The sequence below is a fragment of the Festucalex cinctus genome, chromosome 5 (genome assembly GCF_051991245.1).
Source record: "Festucalex cinctus isolate MCC-2025b chromosome 5, RoL_Fcin_1.0, whole genome shotgun sequence".
Lineage (NCBI taxonomy): Eukaryota > Metazoa > Chordata > Actinopteri > Syngnathiformes > Syngnathidae > Festucalex > Festucalex cinctus.
In genome coordinates, this window is record NC_135415.1 from 15,670,344 (window position 1) to 15,682,599 (window position 12,256).

The 12,256-nt window shown below is 38.1% G+C and overlaps 1 protein-coding gene across 3 annotated transcripts in view; it reads right to left on the reverse strand.

The window, feature by feature from the left end:
* Window positions 1-11,784, reverse strand: part of gas1a (growth arrest-specific 1a) — an 89,412-nt gene extending 77,628 nt beyond the window's left edge. For 2 of the 3 annotated variants that reach the window (XR_013283752.1, XR_013283753.1), the window contains exon 1: window positions 11,557-11,784. The gene's annotated coding sequence lies outside the window, so the exon portion shown is untranslated. The remainder of the gene's footprint in view (window positions 1-11,556) is intronic. The other variant, XM_077522984.1, reaches the window with a different exon arrangement.
* Between the last annotated feature and the right edge of the window lie 472 nt (window positions 11,785-12,256).

Genomic DNA, 12,256 nt, shown 5'->3' on the forward strand with positions numbered 1-12,256 from the left:
TCAACTCAAGCCAGTTGTGCAGTGGGAACTTGCCTGTGACACAAAAGGCTGTGCTTACCCTATGGAAGATGTATTTTCATGTGTGAGTATTCCTGCCGCATTGCATCTTTGGACTAAGCTCTTAATATAAACCTGAGGAAGTAGTTCAGAGGTTTCTGTTTAACCAAAACCAAAGTAACCTGTTTAAAAGATAACCATTCTCCACATCTGGTTCCGAGATAAACGTGACTGCAAGCATCAAGATGGCTCTTTTGGATGGTCTTTCACAAAGACAACGTGCATTCTTTGGGGTTCTATAAATGAGTGCTCTAAAATAAAGAAAAAAGCCTTCATGTGGCTCGAATTTGGAGATTAAACAATGGTTGTAAATCAGGAGCATCTAGGGAGCAATAAATCTGTCGTTCTATCTTTGGGTTTATCTCTCTTGAGGTTGATGTTAGCAGAATGTGAAGTACAGTGCTTCACTCTGGGAATCACTCCTGGAGTTCCCGATGGGCCGGTGTCGGGCCACTGAGTATCTTCCGCACACTGGCCCGACTGGCTGGTATAAACTTGCCTTTTAACCCAAATATTTTGACTTGTATACGTTCAAAACTCAAATTAAGAAAAAAAATATGAAGGTGTCAGTAGTTTGTCACTCAAAATTTCAAGTAACTAACAAAGTGTTTTTTTTGTTTGTTTCTTTCTTTCTTTTAAAGTTGATTAGTGTGAGTTATAAATTTACATATGCTATCATTTGACATGTGTATTATCACAGCTATACAGCGCCATCCACAACTTGGCTCAAGGCACGCCTGGCCACCACTGCAAAAGGCTTTATGTCGGACCCAGGTTTAACTGACAAATATATCAAATATGTCATAAATCATATTTAAAAAAAAAAAATATATATATATATATATATATATATATATATATATATATATATATATATATATATTTATTTATTTTTAACTGATGCATGAGAGTTATGACCTCATCCTTTTTGCAAGCAAGCTTAAAATGTGCCGTCTCTATTGTTCAGACGAAAACAGTCTCCATATGTTTGCTTTTGTAGAAGCAAGAGACTGTAATCGTCGGATGTTCTCACTTGAAAACGATTTTTTTTTTTTTTTTTTTTTTCACAGCCATCTGGACCATTAGTCCTCTTCCATCTGTGAACATTCTTGGCCTCACAACACAGAAGACGAGATAGCGCTAGAAAGGTAATCACGCAAACTTGAATAATGTATTTGCCATTGGCGCAAAAGACCAAACTGATAGGTCAAACGACACGCACAATCAAAGCCGGCGTGGAGATTTGAATCAGCGCCTGCAGACTGCTTCGGGCTGGTTAATGGTCAAGATGGTCAAATGCCTCAAATAATTTAAAAGAAAAAGTCCACAAAGTTTTAAAAATGTCAAAACACCTCACCTCACTCGGACTGCCCTGCACTGTTGCTATTCATTTATTATTACCTTTTTTTTTCTTTTTTTTCTTCTTTTAAATGATAAAACTGTTCACATTAAAACTTTAACATGGATGCTGCATAGCGTCAAACCTGATAGCATCAAAATTTTAGCATGAAGTTGGTTAGCTTAAAAACTATTAGCATCAAAACTTAAGCATGGATGTTGTGATCATAACATCAAAAATGTTACTTGTGCCATAATCAAAACTGGTAGCAGAGAAATTGACCATTACCTTTCAAAATACTGCAAGGATGGTTGTTAGGATCAAAACACTCCAATTGTTAGCTTGCTAGCATGATCAAAAAAAAAAAACTCAGCAACCAAACTTTAGCATAAAAATTGTTAGCATTAAAACTTTAGCAGATTGACTGTTAGCATCAGAATTTTAGCATGGAGGTGGTTAGTTAAAAACATAACAAAACACAGCATCGAAACTTTAGCATTGAGGTTGCTATCAACGTAATTGTTCACATAAAAAAATGGAGCATGTGCTACGAAATTTACCTTTACCATTAAAAATGTAGCGATGGTTGTTAGGATCAAAACTCAAACTGTTTACTTGCTAGCATAAACATAACATGTCAAATAAAACTTGAGCATCCAACATTTAGTATGAAAATAGTTAGTCTTAAAACTTTAACAGACTGTTGGCATCAAATGTAGGGTACAAACTTTAAAAACATGAATGAAAATAGCAACTGTTAGCGTCAAAACTATTGGCTTTGAAATCTTACCTTACAAAAGCTGACAAGCTGTGACATTCAGGGCAGGGTAAGATGTTAAAAAAATTAATAAATATCTATTTTCATGCAGGCAAGGCATCACAACAATCCACAATATGATTAGGATTTTTTTTAAATGCTTTGTTTTGTTCTGTTAATTCAGAGGAGTGCGACAATCACTCTAATAATGTGCTGTGAAAGAAAACACTGCGACGTGACCTCACTGCTCCCTAATGAATCAAATGTTTATTGTTATTTCATGAGCCTTGATGCCATTAGCTCATTTATCACTCGCAGCTGCTAAAAGACTGATTAACACTAAAGTGTCACATCATGTGCAGAGGTGGCAGGAAGAGGTCGTAAATACTCTGTGGCTCACACTGTTGTTTCCTTGGTGAAACTTTTTTTTTTTTTTGTAAAGACAACCCCCTGACTTCAAATCCGCCTGTTGTCTTCACAGACACTTCTTTGGCTTGTACAGCTGGCACAAGGACATGCGTTCGTGTGCATGTGTGTCTTCTCATTTCAACTGCTCCAGCGCTAATAAATGAAATGGTGAAACAAATATCAGAAATTCTTCTATTGGAATGTAAAGAGGCAATTTGGAACCAGATTAAAAGGAAATGTAGCCAACAACAGTTGGTACTTCAAAATTATACACATTACCCACATAACTGTTCAAAAGTTTGGGGTCACTAATAAGGGTCACCTGCCGCACACAGAGCAACACAGCCAAACTCAGAAGCACTTTCAGACTCTCGCCAAAAATCCACATTTGCTATTCATATTGACATTAGCCACTGAATTACCAAATCAACTCAAATGGGTTAATGAATGTACTTTTGCGGAAAACTACAACACAGTCCCAACAAATTAAAAATCTAATTTGATAATTTAAAAAAAAAAAAAAAAAAAGGTACATGGAGTGCACTTACATAGCGCTTTATCTTTATCATATCGTGTTTACAAAGTCATATTGACTTATCTCAATCAAATGCAGCTACACTCCGGTCGGCCCAGTGATGCAGTGGAAAAAAAAGCTGGAAAGGCTAAACTTTTCAGTTAATTCTTTATATATCTTTATATTTTTAATATCTCTGGCATCTTATTCCCTGAATTATATTTTAAACCGATTAAGTATCAGAATTTGAACGTATCATGTGGAACGCTGTGTTGCTGGTCACGTGATCGTGATGACATATCCCGTGGGTAACCGAAAAGTGACAGCATTTAAAAGTTCACCACTAGATGTCGCTATATATTAGAATGCAGCTGAAGCGTGCACATTTCCAAAAACGCGCACTTCGGTGACTCGGACACTACACTACGCAAGCCCACCGCCAATTCTTATTTTGCGTGAGCGAACGAGCATCTCTTGGCAACTGGTGAGAACCCTGGCGAGTGGAGTGACACCGACAAAATTATTCCCAAAACTACTTGTGGATATAACTTGGAATGTAGCGCGTACGATCCTTTTTCGCATGGGTAACTCCCCCCATTATTTACACATACTTGTATACGCTTTTACTTTTTGTCATGGTACTAAAGAAAAGCTGTGTCCACTGTGAAAAAACAGACATCCTTTGTCTGCTCCGTCATTGCATTTTGTGCCCACAACCCTGTGCTCTCCACCCTCTAAATCATAGAATATTCCGGAATCACAATGACAAGTGCTGGATAGTGTTTCCCCTCTCAGACATTTCTGTCAGAGAGTCTTAAAAAGTTTGGTCTCGGCCCATCCCCACTCCCTTTAACATGAGGCCCAGTACTGACTGATGAGTCCTTTGGTGATTTAACGGGGTAGTGAAAATCCATAAAATGTTTAAGTATGATGATACTGGCATTCAGGTTTTTCATAATTTGAGGGTTCTACATATACTCATGAACGCACTAAAAAGAAATCCACAAGCCAAGCTATTATCATAAATTCTACCATATTTGAGAAATTCATATAGAACAAGCCTCGCCCGCAAAGTCTGTGAATTCTTCACCATTTCCTGTCTCCTTCCACTCTCGGCCTTCCCCCGCGCACCTCCCTTCTTACCCTGCCCGCGCTCGCCTTTTATTGGCTGCCAGCGGCACGTCGTGGTTCTGCGGGATCCTCCCATGTAAACAGGCATGTTTTACCACCAGGCGACTGCCAAAACCCCTCAATTTGTCGCTTCCGAGTCACTTAGTGTTTTGCGGCTTGCAAGGTGCAAGCAAAAAGGTAATGAGGAGGAAACCTCAGGCAAACTATAAACCGCCAAAACGCCTCCGAGAAGAACTGAAGCAACCTTCGTGTGTTCACGCTTCAAATCAGACTTGGACAGATGCTAACACGTTTTAGCATATTAGCTCGACGTTGTCGGGTTGCTCCGGGCACACTCCGATTGTCGCCAGCCCGGCTGCATATGCTTGACAGAACCTGGCATGTGTCTGCAGTGAGCCACAAAGCCGCCATTCATTAAGAGCACATGGCTAAGGAAGGTTACCATGCACAGAGACGAAATCTGGTGTGACAGATGCGTCAGCTTACAAGTCAAGGCGATGTCAAGAGCATGATAATATGAAAATAATGAAAATATCAAGACCGTCTCTCACTGTACTGGTACTGAGTTGTATGATGTTTGTTGGACTGTAGTGTTAATTTTGTCAACGAAAACTAAACAAAAATAATTTTATCAATGCACATTGTTTCACCGGAGTAAATCTAGACTAAAACACTCATTAATAAACAATAACTGGGAATAAATCGGTCTACATTTTCGTCGACTAATGAAGATGAGATGAAAATGTACTGCACTTAGTAAAAGCTGGACTAAAATCAATGGACATTTTAGTTCATGAACAAAAACGAGATGAAAATTATATGATTTTGTAAAAAACAAAACAAAACAAAAAACAAAAAAAACTAAATGAATAAACTAGATGAATAAAATTGGGTTTTCTCTGACTAAAATAAAGACTAAAATGCTAGATTTATAGTCGACTAAAAAAGAGACTAAATAAAAACGGGATGGGGTGGACTAACTATTATAAAAAATAACAAGCGTGATTGAAACTGGACTAAAAGTGAGACTAAATTTAAAAATGACACTATGTGAATTGTTTTGAGCACAACAGGTCAGGCAACGCATTGAGCTAATGGTTATCTTCAGCGTTTCGGGATTCCAAAAGGGCTGTAAATGTTGAACATTTTTTAAATTGATTATTCTATCGATTAAAGTGTATCACAAAACTTTTTTCTTTTTTTTTATTCTCCCAGATTACTGTTTATGAACCAACTATTGTTTATTTGGTATTGTTGAGTGATTTTAACTCATTTGCTCCCAGAAAAATATATCAATAAGTTTTTTTTTATGTTTTAAGTGTCCCAAAGACGTATTTATACGTTTTTATTTTGTTTTGTTTTGTATTTTTTTTTTATGTTAGAGCATACAGAAGGCTTTGATGCAGCCTCTCAACTACAAAGAAAGCTTGCAGAAATGGTAGTTATTACACAAAAAGCCAGCAGGTGGCAGCAGAGCAAAGGAGATCAACCAGGGCCATGTTGAAAAAGAAAAAGGTTTTCTTTCTTTTCTTTTTTTTTTTTTTTTTTTTGCCAATTCTGAAGATGTTAAAAGAGCGAATATTGGCCGATGAATTGGCCAGGCCCTAGTATATAATAACGTTCCCAACCATCTATCAAATACAATTCTCTCCTAATTCTTATGTCTGAGTTATTGGTACGTTATGACACATTTCAGCAGCCTTTTTTTTTCAGACGGCTTGGAGACGCATGTGGTTTTTGTGGGTGAGAAGCAAAAGTTCATATGAAAATCCGTTCAGATGGGATTTAGCTGACGAAGACATCCAGCTGCCTTTGTCGTCTGCACACGTGCACATTCCCCCACACGCCTACACACTTCTCCCATTACTTGTCTGTTGTCTTTGCACGCCTCATGGAGGCCAGATGTACACACACGCACACATGCACACTTACGAGACATCCTGATTTCGAACTACGAGAAGACAACTGGAAAAGAAATGGAGACTGGAGTGGGGGAGGAATGCGGATAGAGATATGCGGGTGTCTGACGGTTCATGGCTGCAAGGTGAGGGAGCGCAGGGGTCGAATCACGGAGGCAAAGAAGACCATAGGAAGGGAGGCGGGGGCTGCAAAATGAGGGTGCCCGCGTGGGATTGGCCTAAACACGGCACTTGACTTTCTCCTCACTTCCTATTTTCACACACGCCATTTGCTCATATCATCATGCACTTGACCCCCACGCTGGTTACAACATGATGCTAGTTTCATTTGTTTGTTAGCATTAAACTAAACAGACTATTTGCCACTGCACAACGCTCGCATGTGAAACTGCTTGCTCCCATGTCAAGGCAAAAATGAATAAATAAATAGATAAATAAACAAACAAACAAACAAACAAACAAATAAATAAATAAGCTGGACAACGGCTCATATGGGAGTGACAACCCTGCTTATACCATGTCAGGTTTTGCTAGCTAGCACCATTAGCTTCTGATAACTACTACATAGTCATTCGTTCATCATCTCTACAGTCAGTTAAAATAAAATATTTAGTGCTGTCTATAGCCATCATTACATATATTTTATTTATTTATTTATTTTAATCAGTCAAGTGCAGCGATTCTCAAAGTGCCGTAGCAGCACTACAGGAACAGGGGCTCCCTCTAGTGGTAAGACAAAGAATCACTGAGTACATTTAAGTCGTAATATGTAATGTTATGATAGTCGCTGCAAATATTACATTTTGTTTTTAGGAATGCAAGAAGTGAAAAGTTCGAGAAACAATGCCATATGACTCAATATGAAGGTTTTTTTTTTTTTTTTTTTGATTCTACTGCATGAATTCTGCCTGGCAACAAGTGGCAAGAAAAAGAATCCGAGCAATTTCACTGATTTACGGTGATGCGTCTGCTCAATAGCTCAAGTTTTATTCCAGTCATCGAGTTTTATAACGAAACACAAATGATTCATGTTGTCTGAGATTTATTTTAACATTGTTGGAAAAGAAATATGAATTTAAAAAAGCACATCAGACAATGAGAGTGAAAAGTAGGATTTTTTTGGTGCTCTGGCTTTTTTTTTTTTTAAATGAATAATGCCACCAAAGTGGGGCCTACTTTGTTATCACTTGCTTCACAAAGTGGTAGCGGTGGGGGTCAGAGGCCAGAAGCCCCTGCCTGATAATACGCAGAGAATGCTGAACAGGATGGACAAACGAAGGCACAACTGTGCTCGTCCGCTCTCTCTCCCTTTCAAGAATGTGAAGTTAAGAGGCTGCTTGCTCGCGCACACGACTCTGTTTGCTTAGTCTGTGACACGGAAAGACAACTGAATAAAAGATGGCGAGGGAAGAAAGTGGTGGGGTGAAGCAGACTCGTCTGGTTATTGGATTGAATTGGGGTACTGCAAATTGTAAATAGGGTGCATGTAGACTACTAAAATATATACAGTACATAATTAGCCCGCAATTGTAGATGTGGTAAACGTGACAAGATAGACCGACAGGCAGTGTAAAGCTGATGTGATTTGTAGCAAATGTGTTACAACTTGCACAAACAAAACGTTTTCTTTTTTTTCTTTTTCCTGTTCAAAGCACACGTGCATTTGGCCCAGCTGAAACCACCTCACTAAAGTTGATTTGAAGACAGGGGGTGGGGGCGGGTCTGGAAGGTGGGGGCCTCTTTTGAAGTGGTGTCACTGGGTCAGTGAGCCAAACACCATCGCCGGCTGAGGAAGATTGACGAGCTCATCTTCCTCACAGCTGCTTTTACATTCAGCACTGGGGAGAGCCAGCCACAGAGCTGATTATGAAAGGCTCATGTAAATACCAAAAAGTTACGTCCAATCAAATGTGCTACGCAGACAATATGTAGTTTATTCGATTTCTAAGTACTGTATAGTATTAATCAACCACAAGGAAAAGGTCATTTGAAAACGGTTTTTCTTTTAACTGTTAATTATTCACCTGTTGTCAGAAAATACAAAGCTCACAAGGCCTTCGAAAGCTGCGATTAGTCCCATTTTAGATACATGGCGCCCCCTGCTGGCCAAGGTAGGTACTTACTCATCAACTTCCACAATATCGAAAAACAAGATGTCAAATTTAGTTTTAATTACACCATTAACTCTTTTTAAAAATACATAAAAAAAAAAAACAATTCAATAATGTAAAAAGATAAATTAAACAAATTAAATGAATAATCGCATTATGATAAAACAATATTAGGGGAAAAGAGCTAAATTAATACAAGTATTACTGAACTCTCAATAATGTCTGTTAATAATAATAATAATAATAATAATAATAATAATAATAATAATAATAATAATAATAATAATAATAATAAATGTTATTTGGGCCAGATAAAAGAACAGAGCAGGCCATTATTCTTGTTACTCATGATAATGTAGGTTTAATAATGGTCATATTCAATAGCAAACACGAAATCTCAAGGCACCAATATACTATAGTAATATTGTTGTAATGGTGAGTAGTGTAGGCAAAGAAACAATAATAATAAAATAAAACAGAAAGAATTCAATAATCCATCCTGCAAAGTGCTGTGCAAACTCAAATGTGACACTACATTTGTTTTTCCACTTGTTCACTTTTACTGAATGAGTTCTATGAATTCCGGTTATACGTGGTTATTTTAGTAAACAACAAGACCAATGGTGCATTAGACTTTTGCAAGAAATTATATTCGGGGGGAAAAGAGAAGCAGTAAAACCAGCAATATAGTGGTATATTTTTTTGCAAGAGAAATAAAAGGGAAGACATTCTTCATCACTTTTTTTTTCTTCCTGCAAAGTAAGATTTTTAAAACCATAAACGGAGCCTTTTTTCTTCTTCTTCTCAGGAAGGTGGTCAATATTTCACATTAACAGCGGGCTGATGAATGCTTCCTCCCTGCTGCAGCCAGAGCAGCTTTAAGGGCACCATTACCTTGGTGAGACATATTCTCACTTGCAGGCCAACTAAATTATTGCCACATTTTCGCCGCTCGCGCTCAAACTGCACTACTGAGAGGAGAACATCCATCTTCGTCCGTCCTGGGAGCTGGAAGAGTCATTAAGTTATACAGCCCGTCTAACCTTGATCAGCTTCGCCCACAAAACTCATCTTTTCAACTGTAAATTTTTTAAAGAGATGACCTTGAAGTAAACACTTTAGTCGCTGTTTGGATTCTGTTGACAATCAATTTACTGTGCACTGATTATTTTCAGAAAGTATTAGCATCCATTTTACAGCTCTTTCCTAAAACGGATCATTAAAACAAGCATTACTGTCATGACTGGGTCATGCCAGGGTTAAGTTTGGGTCATGCAAGGGCATGGCAGGGTTATGTTTGGGTCATGCAAGGGCTATGTTTGGGTCATGACCGTGTGGTCAAGTGTCTGTTTTGAACTGATGTAACCAGCATCTCGTTTCAACTGGTAAAACGCTATGTGATGTCAGAAGCTATGTGATGTCAAGAATCTTTAATCTCTTTATCTGGTCGACAGCCAATCAGATAATTCCATGTCAGTCCTGTTACCCACATGTCCAGCCACAACCAATCAGATAGATTCGCTGTCTATATAAGCCTGTCTGAGAAGTGTGTGTTTTTGTCGGATTATTACCTCTGTTCCTCTGTACAGCTTTCGTTGTTTCTCATCTAGTCAAGTTTGTTCCACGCCTCTCGATGTGAATAAATAGTTAAGGTCTTATTTGTGTCTGCGTTTTTGGGATCCAACCTCAGAACATAACACATTTGTTATTTTTATATATATTTTTCATTCATTTACATCATTAAATGTGTTAATTGTCTTATTGTAAATAATAAAACATACTAAAATGTATGTATTTTAATAAATAATTGGTTAATACAGATTTCATTCTTTCAGTAAGAAACTATGTTAGAAGAAGAAACTGTAAATGTACAAGCTCTGGATCGTGATGCAAATATTCTGCCTTAAACAAACAAGGAAATAAAAGAAAGCCAAATCAAAATTGGGGTCTGCAAATTGCTATGTTTGCAACCATCAAATTACAAGGCAGCATAGAGTTTATACAGCTATAAAAGCATAATTATGTATGCCAGCTGTTATGAATCGTGTGGTTTTCAAACACCATGTCCCTTTAGAAAAGCTAAATACCATTCTGGTAATTTGCTTCCTCGCCCCCCCCCAAACCCCCCCCCGGCCGTCGATTGACTGACTGCGGTGACTTTACCATTTAGAAATGACAGGGCGGCATACTTTGAGGGCACGAGTGTGACTGGGGTACCACGATGGATATGGTTGTGATTTTTTTTTTTGTGCATTTGCCAGCCAATGCTAATCATCAGGGAAAGCTTGTGAAAAGACGGATGACTTTCTCAGATGTGGCCTTGAAAGGTTTTGATCTCAAATTTGTTTAAGCTTTTTGATTGAATGAACAGACGTCTTCATGGGATTTTTATGCATTTTTATTTTTTTTTTGGCCTCACAAGACACATTGGACGGGTACACATATGTAAACGTGCGTAGGCTGATGCGCACTAACAAATTTGACATGGTAAATAATACAATTTATAGAGTTTGCTCTATTGAGCTGAGCTGCATCTGAGTGGTGAATTTTAGAGCCTGATAGCAGGTTTGCACTGTATGGTCAATCTGCAGTCTTTTATGTCACTGTTGACATGTCACTTGGTCACTATACAATATGCTTTCGTCAGGAGATGCACAACTTCAACTTGTAAACACATTGTTGACAGTCTTAATGCCAAAGTGTGTTAACAAACAGTGCAGATCAGAGCAAGACAAGGGGCCCGCGGGGCCCCTCACCTGCTAGGGATCACAACCTCAGATATTCATGTCAGCGGTGTCACTGTGTGCCCTAAAACTCGCATAATTAACTGTGCTACTTCCAAATTCCAACATCTTTAGTGTCGTGATTTATTACCGTGGTCAAAAGTATGCATCTATCAACTCTGACGCGCACAGAAGGGGCACTCAGGTCAGAGGATTTCCTGGTGAGGTCCCCGTTTCTGGTTTACAACTGAGTATGGCAATAATTAGAGCAAGAGCAGTAATAAAAACCATACTGAAATGTGTTGATGATAAAGCTTTGAGTGCACTGGATTAAATTGTGCAACTGTAGGCCTACCTAATGTTGTGGTTGTGGCAAAATTACCTAAATTCGTGTAACCAACAACCAGTTCAATCAATCACATAACAAGTCTGTCCACTAAATTGAATCACAACCATTAAAACAAGGCAGTCAAAATAAAAGTAGTGAATTAAAACAACAACGAAAGAATGAGGAACATGAGCTGAGCTGAGCACAGACACGTCAAGCAGACAACATGGCTGCCAACACAAACAAATTACTTGTTTCTAATTTCTTACCTTACACCTCAACAGAGCACCTCCCACCTGACGTAATTAATGGGTGGACACCGGTTCATTGTGCCATATATTCACCCTTAACCTTCAGGTGAACACTTAAATGTGCTAGCTAACTGTGGAATGTTGTACTTTTAGTCGGGCAAACAGTGGACGTATATGACATTTCCCGAAACGCATAAGAGGAAAAGGGCGTCTGGACCAATTACAGCTTGAAGTTTAATCACGTGTCTAAACAGCGGCCACTGTTTGGCAAAACAGGCAAAATAGAATCGATCAGATTTTATTCAAATGTTCCTGAAACGGAAGAGGTTTTTTCTTTCTTTTTTTGTGCAATTTCACATGATCTTGGGACACAAATGGCTGTACTGTTTTAAGTGTCCACGAGATGGCGACATTTAATCTGATGTAATCTCTTTTTATAAATACTGACCTAATTGTAATCATGAGTTATAAATCACATTTAGTCACTGCTTCTCAACCTCTGTTGCATTTCCACATTAGAAAAAAAGCCCCTCAAAAAACAATGTATGCTAGTGTTATTATTTATTAATTATTATCATGTTATTTAAACAGCCACAATGTGGAATTTCATGGAGTGAAAAAAAAAAACAGGAAAAATTACGTTTTATGATTATTTTTATATCCATAAAATAGTAGTTACGCACATTTTATTTGTTCAAACTTTGACTTTAACATCTTT